The sequence below is a fragment of the Alligator sinensis genome, unplaced genomic scaffold, assembly GCF_000455745.1.
Source record: "Alligator sinensis unplaced genomic scaffold, ASM45574v1 scaffold1170_1, whole genome shotgun sequence".
NCBI classification, from domain to species: domain Eukaryota; kingdom Metazoa; phylum Chordata; order Crocodylia; family Alligatoridae; genus Alligator; species Alligator sinensis.
Genome location: NW_005842859.1, coordinates 350,268 through 359,628, shown reverse-complemented (window position 1 = coordinate 359,628; position 9,361 = coordinate 350,268). Strand labels below are relative to the sequence as shown.

The 9,361-nt window shown below is 46.1% G+C and overlaps 1 pseudogene; it reads left to right on the top strand.

Annotated features, from left to right (window-relative positions):
- LOC112547985 overlaps positions 1-1,959 on the top strand; it is a 2,191-nt pseudogene extending 232 nt beyond the window's left edge.
- Positions 1,960-9,361: the final 7,402 nt, after the last annotated feature.

The window sequence follows — 9,361 nt, the reverse complement described above, 5'->3', positions numbered from 1 at the left end:
CTGTCCTCCTCCTGCTCTGCTGTTTGCCCCCAGGCTCATCCGTGCTGGAGCCAGCGCTGCCAGCGAGTCTCAGGCCCCAGCTTCGCGGGGCCAGTGCTGCGTGCAGACGCCCCGCTCTTGGCTTCCAAAGCAAGCGCTGGACTCCGTCTGGTTGTGGCGTGAGATCTTGCCGTGGCCAGAGGAAGCGCTGCAAGGACACGCTGAAGGTGGACCTCAAGAAAACATGCCAACATCCAGAGCTGGGTGGAGCTGGCTGCTCCCAGCCTCAACCAAGGGGCAGCCCGTGTCAAGGCACGGAGCAGAGGAGAGAGCGGAAAGGGAGAGGAATCCCATCCGACGGCCTGCTCTGCCCTCAGAAAGGCCTGCGACTTCCGTGGGTGGGTCTGTAGCTCAAGGACTGGACTCTTGAGTCATCTCAAGACCCTTCAGTGAGCCATGGTAGAGACCACCCTCGAAGCGAGGGATTGCCAGCAGTGGCTACAGAAGAGCCATGTCCCGTACCGGCCTTCGTTTCGACAGACCGAACAAGCCAAGCTGTCTCCTTTCCTGAGGTAAGTTCTCGTGTGACGTCAGCAGTGCGGCAGGTGAGATCTCGAGGGTGCCTTCGACAGTAGCATCTTGCACGACACCTTCTAGGGACGTGTTTTTGTTTTCGTGTCTGCATGACGCTGGCAGGCCATAGTTATCCTGTGATCAGCTGATAAGCCCAGGTCTTTTCCTCCTGTTTTGCTTCCAGTGGGTGAACTCTCAGCATTAGCATAAATGTTGGCTTGTAGTCCCTCAGTAAATAACCTTACACCAAAAATTAATTTGACTCAGATTTTGTTACGGGTGTTTGGCTATAATCTTGCAGAAAGATGAGCAGCTGTTTTTTCACATAATTCTGTGCAAGGCTTCCACTACAGCAGTGTTTTGGTAGCAGTTTCCTCATGGAAGGCAGTCAATATTGTAATGAGCACAAGCTGATTTACCTTCAGAGAACAGCAACTTTTTGCTTATTCTCTAAAGAAAGGGGAAGAAAGACTTTCCATGATATTCTCTTTCCTTCTTAAATGTCGTGCTGCACGATCATGTGGTTGCTGCTATTTCTCTTTATGACCAGGAGGGCTCTGAGTTATCTATGCCAAGGAAAACTTTCTGCTACTTGACTCTGCTCATATGTCATTTCTATCATAACAAAAATTACTTGAGCCAGAGGTCACGGTGCATAAATTGGCCCAGAGATCATTGCTGAGAAAAGGAGGATAATTGATTAGCATGATGTCACCATGCTTTATATGTAATTATCATAATGGGAGATTTTTTTTCTGCGATCCTTTATAACACTGCTGTGGCTGAATGTCATCTGTTTCTTGCTGCTTAGAATCCAGATTGGTTTCTGTGCCCACTACCTTTTCTTTTGCTGTCTGTTGATGAGAAGTATACAGAGATATGTCAGTTGTAATTGTACAGTGATGCAGACTCATTTTATCTGGAGCTGCCTGGTGAAATGGGGCTTTTTCTTATTTGTTTCATTCAGACTGACAGAAATGGATAGCTAATTTGTCTTTAAAATGAAACATGATAAGGTATTTATAATGCTTCTCACTCGTTCAAACGCACCAAACAAACCAGTCTGGTGGACAGTGAAGTTTTGCTTTAATATTACATTTTTGTCTCTCTCCTATTGGCACCCATGTTTGTTTGCTTTAAAATTTTAAACCTAAATGTTGCAACCTAAATGTTTTTATTGCTTTCCATACTCTGTATATTGTCAGCCTGTATATTGGTATAAATAGAATCTTTATTGCTTATAGATTGGCTCTCAGAATTACACTGCCAAAGACAGAATTGAATATTGATTCACGAATGTGAAGTTCAAGAGCTTGATTTTCTGTTTCATTCTGCAGGTGTTTTGTTTTGCGCTCATTCTGCTCTCTTGTGGCAGTGCATTCCATTCATGAGCCTGGTGTGGAGTAGTTCTGGTTCCTGTGCTCACAATTTGAACTCTCAGTTATGAATTGCATTGTTTTAGTTGGTCACCGGGATGCTCGTTTGAAACCGCGTGAATTTTGACAGGGTGCCCACAGGGAAACTTACAGGAAAGCATTCTTCTGATGGGCCAACAGACTGGTTTGAATTCATACAAATAATGTCTGCAATCTCAGTCCAGTGCTTGCACTGTTATTTCTGGTTTTAGATATTGAGCAGAAGATGGCGCTTTGGGCTTATTTGAAGCAACAGTGAAAGGGCAAAAGGGTACTGATTGCTAAGAGTTTAGTAATTCAATTTCTCAAGACTGGCTTCATAATGAGAACTCGTAATTCATACTGTCACTCCATTGTGTAATAGATGCATCTTTTAAGTGACACCCAGGGCTGGCTTTTAAAGCAGGAGACTAATTAAATACTCTGTGCCTGAAGCTGATAACATCTCAGGGAGCTGCAGATTAACTTATCTGACACTAACCGGGAACCGTTAGAGAAGCAGTAGTTGGTTCACTGCGTCACTGCACAACTATCTGACTTAGACTAATGATTTCTAGTCTCCCATAGAAAACCTGGTAATAAAAAGAGCTATAGAAGATCAATAGAAAAATCAAGGTTAATGTGTTCCATTACACAAATAAATTGCTAAGACGCAACAATTCTCATATTATAAGCGTTCATTTTTAAGGTAAAAGTACTCAAACCTTTAGCTAAATGAAATTCACCATAAATAATCTTTAGAAGTGTTAAAGAGTGTCTAGGAGACATGGAAAGTATTACACACTTTTAAACACAAGCCCTTGTTTTCCCAGGTAACTGGAGAATTGCTCCTCTCTTTACAGCAGCTAATAATTCACATTTTTCTATATTCGATTTGTTTGTTAGTTTGGTGGCGTATTCTGTGTTTGCTAACTTGTACAGAAAACTATTTTGTGAATACAAGCCCTTCCTCTATTATACTGGATTTCTCAGTGTGAAATACAAAGTATTTTTTTCTCTGATTGTGGTTACATTCTTGGTTTGGTGCAGTCACATGACTGTTACTTTCACTTGTTATATAGCATCCACCAGGATATCATTCAGATTAGAACTTGGAAACCACGTGACCTTGAAATGTAAGGGAAACCATTTGTACTTGATTTACACCCAGAATGATGAATGAACCCTTTCATATCAGGAATGGTAGCCACAGTCAACAGTCTCTTGCCTGCCAGAGGTGAGACAGATCATGTGGAAATCTGTGTTAGCACCTTAAAAAGTACAGGCTAGTTACAGTGCATGTATAAAAGAAATCTATATATAATTTTAAGGGAGAATATATTTTTAAATTTTTGACCCCATGGGAGTCGGTCCTTCCTTTCTATCGCTATCCAGATCTGATCTGGGAAAAGGGAGGAGGCTGCTAACTTCAAGGAGAAAGTGAAATATAGAGCTGTGTTGAGATCCTATGTACGTGTGGGAGAACTAGCCCTCCACAAGTAGGGGGATTTTTAGTAGAGTTCAGTGAGCTCTGACCCTCTGCATCAGGACAGGCCTGGTTTTTCACATCCCTAATTTTCCTTTGGGAAGCTCAAAATGTTCCAGCTTTGAATGTAATCAATCTAAACATCAACCTGTACAAAGTATTGTGTATACTGCTATGATACTCATCACATTATCAGAGTGTCTTGTGCCATCCATTTTTAAGGTTAGAAAATGTTATGACTTGTAAAGCAACAGCTTTCTAGTAAGTCAGTGACTCAGCCTAGTTAGAGCAAAATCCTGTTCTGCCCTTTTGTGGGAGATTTTGGGAGAATTTGTACATTCTGCAAAATAAATATTCATTGCCATCAAGTCAGAAGCTCTCAGCCATGACACCAGCACATAATGAAAAATAAAAACATTCAATGTACATTGTTCTTGCAATTGTATTTCACTAAAATGTTCCCACAAAACTGTTCCTTTTTTGTTTGGAAATCCCCTTAGTAACAGAGAAGCTTCCTGGGTATGTTTCATAGCAGCCTGCCCAGTTAACTGCTTAAATCAAGTCACTCTGAGGTTTCTGACTGAGATAGCATGACCAGCTATATACTATATATGCTCTTTTGATCAGAACAATCTAATATGTAAATGGATTAAAATCATCTCATTACTGCAGCATTACTGCATCTCATTACTGTGCAAGACTTCCTCAAACAGCAGAGGTAGAGGCTCAAATTTACATCTTTTTCCATCTTCCACTCTGCAAATTTGTGAGAGACTCGCTGCACATAAGACTGCTGAGTCTGCAGAGGTTAGAGGCAGGTTGACCTCTGAATTAGTTGCAGGTCTTGTGATGTGATTGTGCTGTCTTGCCAGATGACTTGTACAGCAGCTTGTAGCAGCAGTTAAAGAGCTTCTGCATGCTCATTTTCCCTTTAATTTATCATAGAATCCTAGAAGTCGGGTCGGAAGGGACCTTGTAGATCTTCAAGTCCGACCCCCTGCCTGGGCAGGAGGGAAACTGGTCTCAAGTGACCCCAGCCAGGTAGGCATCGAGCCGCTTCTTAGGAAACAAGGTCTCCCCCAAACCCTTCTGGTCCCCCCTAGTGAGTTTGTAGACGGTCACAAGGTCCCCCCTCAGCCTTCTCTTGTGAAGGCTGAACAGGTTCAGGTCTCGTAGCCTCTCATTGCAGGGTCTGCCCTGTTGTCCCCGGATCATGTGGGTGGCCTCCTCTGGACCCTCTCAATGTTGTCCACATCCCTCTTGAAGTGGGGTGCCCAGAACTGGACACAGTACTCCAGCTGCGGCCTGACCAGTGTCGCGTAGAGGGGGAGGATCACCTCCTTGGCCCTACTTGAGATGCACCTGTGGATGCACGATAGGGTCTGGTTAGCCCTCCCGACCGTGACCTCGCATTGTCGGCCCATGTTCATCTTGGAGTCATTGATGACTCCAAGATCCCTTTCTGCCTCCGTGCTCTCAAGAAGGGAGTTTCCCATCTTATAAGTGTGCTGCCGGTTACTACTGCCCAAGTGCAGCACCCTGCACTTGTCCATTTTGAAATGCATCCTGTTTTTGTTAGCCCACCCCTGCAACCTATCCAGGTCTTTCTGCAGTCTTTCCCTCCCTACTAGTGTGCCCACCTCACCCCAGATTTTGGTATCAGCAAATTTGAACAGGTTTGATCACTCCTTTTCTGTAGCAAGTGCAAACTGAAAAATTTGAGTATAATTAGGCCACAAAACTTGGACTTTCTCTTAGCCAAAGCACTGTGACAAGCATCACTATAAAAAAGGAAGCAAAGAATTCACCCTAAGATTAAAGTTATTGGTCCTGGGTCAAATCCTACTGCGTTGTGCTGGACCACCTTCACTGAACTCCCTGGATTTGCACAGTTTAACTGAGACTAAAATTTGGTTCATTGTTCTTTACCAGATCCATCTTCAAGCTGGTGGCTCAGAAGACTGGTACTGGGAGAGAGGCCTTGTCTACACTAGAAAGCTTTGCCAGCGTATAACATCTGCTGCTTCTCAGCCCCCAGAGTGCATGCACGTTCAGGCCAGTGCACTGTGGGATGAAGATGCGCAGCACAATGGGGTGCCCATGGCTCCTTGAGGAAGTGGTGTATCTGCTGTTTTCATTTTGTGATTCCTCATAGTCCACTGCAGTCCCTGTCAGAGTGTAAGTCAGCCTATGATCAGTGAAGTTTAGGAAAAACATTTCCTGCGGTAATATGATTTTTTAGCTGTCTGCTGTAAGAATTCTTGCTCCTCTTGTTGAGAAACATGATTCTGACTGCAGTCAAAGGCAGGATACTTGGCTAGATGGACCATGAACCAGTATGGCAATTCCTAGGTTCCTATAATATTAATATATTTTGGGAGTGGGGGGGTTGTCTTACCACGATTTTTCTTCCGTGTTGGCTATTTGACAGTCCTCACTGAGGAATGATGGGGAGAATCTGAGAATCTTCTCACAACAATGAGGCACTGGACTCCAAGGATGGAGAAGAGCTTTTTAGGATTAGATGGAGGGGTAAGAAGCACCTGTAGGCTAAAATGGGGAGAGTACTGTCTCAGACGGCTAGAGCCGACTTGAGGGGTATGAATTAATCGGTCATCAGGCGGGCTGGTGGATGGAGAGGTGAGACACAGCGTATCGGTTTCAAAGATTATTTTACTTATGCTGCTGGTGGTCACGACACAGGCTATGAGGTTGTTTACGTAGTTACGGATAACAGAGGTAACGCAACGAGTCGACGAGATGAGTCCGTGGACGAAATGAGCATGCAAAGGAAAGGGGTATGTCAGGGCCGGTCGATGACGGGGAGAAATTGGTGGTTGATCAGGCCGCCAATTCATTCTGTCACGTGTCCAGGGTTCTCCGAGGTCACTCTGCAGCGTGCTCAGAGGTCTTCGACTTGGGTGGAAGTTGCACGGACTTTTGTATGTTTAGAGTAGCCAATGACGGACTGCCAGGTGGGAATAGCTAATGAGGCGGAACGTGACCAAATTTTGGAGATAGCGGCAGTTGCTTAGGGTGGTTTTATTGTGGCAGGGTCACTTAACTGACTTGGTTATGACAAGTACCAGAAAAATATTCTTCTGGTGGGGTGCATTATTTTGGGTAAATTTCTCCCAGGGAAAAGCTATGGCGACAGTATTATAGGGGACAGAGCCCCTAAACTGGACTGATGAAAAGACAGTGGGAAACAAGTTAGCAGGTCCCGACGATCTCTACTCCAGAGTGCTGAGGAAACTGGCAGAGGTCACAGCGGGACCCCTGGCATGGCTTTGTGAGCACTCATGGTGCTCTGGCGAGGTGCCGGAGGACTGGAAAAGGGCCAATGTGGTCCCCATTTTCAAAAAAGGGAGGAAAGAGGACCCAGGGAACTACAGGCCTGTTAGTCTTACCTTGGTCCTGGGGAAGCTCTTTCAGAAAATTATCCAGGAGCACATCTGCGAGGGACCAGCAGGGGAAATCATGCTTAGGGGCAACCAACATGGGTTCATTAGAGGCAGGTCCTGTCAGACCAACCTGGTGGCCTCCTATGACCAGGTCACAAAAGCCCTGGATGCAGGTGGACTTAGTCTTTCTGGACTTTAGGAAGGCCTTCGACACTCTCTCATCCCATCCTCGTTAAAAAATTAGGCAACTGTGGTATTGACACCTACACAGTCAGATGGGTCGCTAACTGGCTGGAGGGCCACACCCAGAGAGTGGTGGTGGATGGGTCATTTTCGACCTGGAGGGATATGGGCAGTGGGGTCCCCCAGGGCTCGCATTGTTCAACATCTTCATCAGTGACTTGGACGAGTGGGTGAAAAGCACCTTGTTCAAATTCGCAGATGACACTAAGATGTGGGGAAAAGTGAGCACGCTAGAAGAGAGGGGGACAGGCTGCAACTAGATCTGGACAGGTTACAGGGGTGGGAGGATGAGAATAGGATGCAATATGGACAAGTGCAAAGTATTGCACCTGGGGAGGAAAAACCAGCAGCAGACCTACAGGCTGGGGAACTCCCTTCTCATCAGCACAGAGGCAGAAAAGGATCTTGAAGTCACTATCGATTCCAAGATGAACATGGGCCGACAGTGTGGGGACGCGGTCAGGAAGGCCAACCGCACCTTGTCGTGCATCCACAGATGTATCACGAGCAGGTCCAAGGAGGTGATCCTCCCCCTCTATGCAGCACTGGTCAGGCCGCAGCTGCAGTACTGCGTCCAGGTCTGGGCGCCACACTTCAGGAGGGATGTGGACAGCATCGAGGGGGTCCAGAGGAGGGTCACTTGCAAGGTCAGGGGGCAGCAGGACAGGCCCTACGAGGAGAGGCTACGGGACCTGAACCTGTTCAGCCTCCACAAGAGAAGGCTGAGGGGGGATCTGGTGGCAGTCTGTAAACTTACCAGGGGGACCAGTGGGGAATGGGGGAGACCCTGTTTCCCCAAGCACTACCGGGAGTAACGAGGAATAACGGCCATAAGCTGCCTGAGAGTAGGTTCAGGCTAGACATCAGGAGGCGCTACTTCACAGTTAGGGCAGCTAGGATCTGTAACCAACTTCCAAGGGAAGTGGTGCTCGCTCTTACCCTGGGGTCTTCAAAAGGAGGCTAGATAATCACCTAGCCAAATGGGGTCGTTTGACCCCAGCATTCTTTCCTGCCCATGGCAGGGGGTCGGACTTGATGACTGACCTGCTTAGGTCCCCTCCGACCCTACCTACTATGAAACAATCTTGCACTGACCACAGGCTGAGTAGAGCAGCTGCTTTAGTAGTTAGTATTTAGTATGCCTTTTCCATCTCCAGTTTCTGTGATTCATTCCCCCTTCTGTGCCTCCCTCCTCTGTGCCCTCATGCACAGCTGCTGATTGTTATCCTGTAAATCGTAGGCTCTGCAGAAAAAAACAGGGGTCTTTCATTAGCTATAGGTTATTGCCAGGAGGATGTCCCAAGTTACTGCGGAACCTACACTCAGCAGAGGCAGAAGTGACTAGCTCTCAGTCTAAAATGTCTAATATCTAGAGAGCCTGTTAACATGAGTAATAGAGCACAGAGTTTGATTTTCCAATTATTTGATGGAGTGCTATCTTGTCTCCAGCCCTTAGGGAGCAATCAGTGATAGAACACACTTAGGGGAAAGAATAGAACAGTCCTGATTGAAAGCAGACCCTTCCTCATTATTGAAATGTCAGGAGCACGCCATTCGTTGTGAAGTATGTTTATGCTTGTCATCTAAATTCTTATGAAACTTGCTAGGCTGGCCCCGAGAGCTGAATTCTCAAGCTGCAAAACTACAGCAGGGGCCGTGGGGATACAACAAACTTCCTTACCCACCTACATGTATCTATACTGGAGAGAAAAGTCTGAGTTTAAGTATAGTGTTTGAGAAGAAAACTCAAGTTTTTTGGCCTCTCTACTTGAACTACTCGTGAAGAGGCCAGTTAGTGCTAACTGAGGTGCTGGGGAGTGTAACTTGGGCACCAGTGCACCAGGAGTTGACTGACACCCCCACACTCTTCACATTGGAGGCAGTGAAGGGCAATCTGGTTGGAACCGCTGTTAGCTGAATTTGACCCACCAGTGACCTAGGAAGGGAGAGGCTGTGTTTCTCCATCTATCAGTTCTCTGATCCGTCTTGTTCTCCTATTTCTGTTTGGAAAGAGCAGTGTAAAAACATGCGCAGCAGGGGTGGGCCAGCCTCTTCCCAATGGGGAGGGCTGAGGTGGGCTAGACAGAAAATTGCAGGGTGCTGCGCTATATACCTTCTGGCCAAACATACTTCTTTGTTTTTTCTTCTGAACTACCGGGTTCAGAAGATTTTCCACACTTGAACAAAGGACGTACTCACGATTGGTTTTACTCTTGCAAAGTGTTTTTTAAGGATACTTGCAGAGGCAGGCAATAAGACAGAGCAGAGTGGATGATTACTTC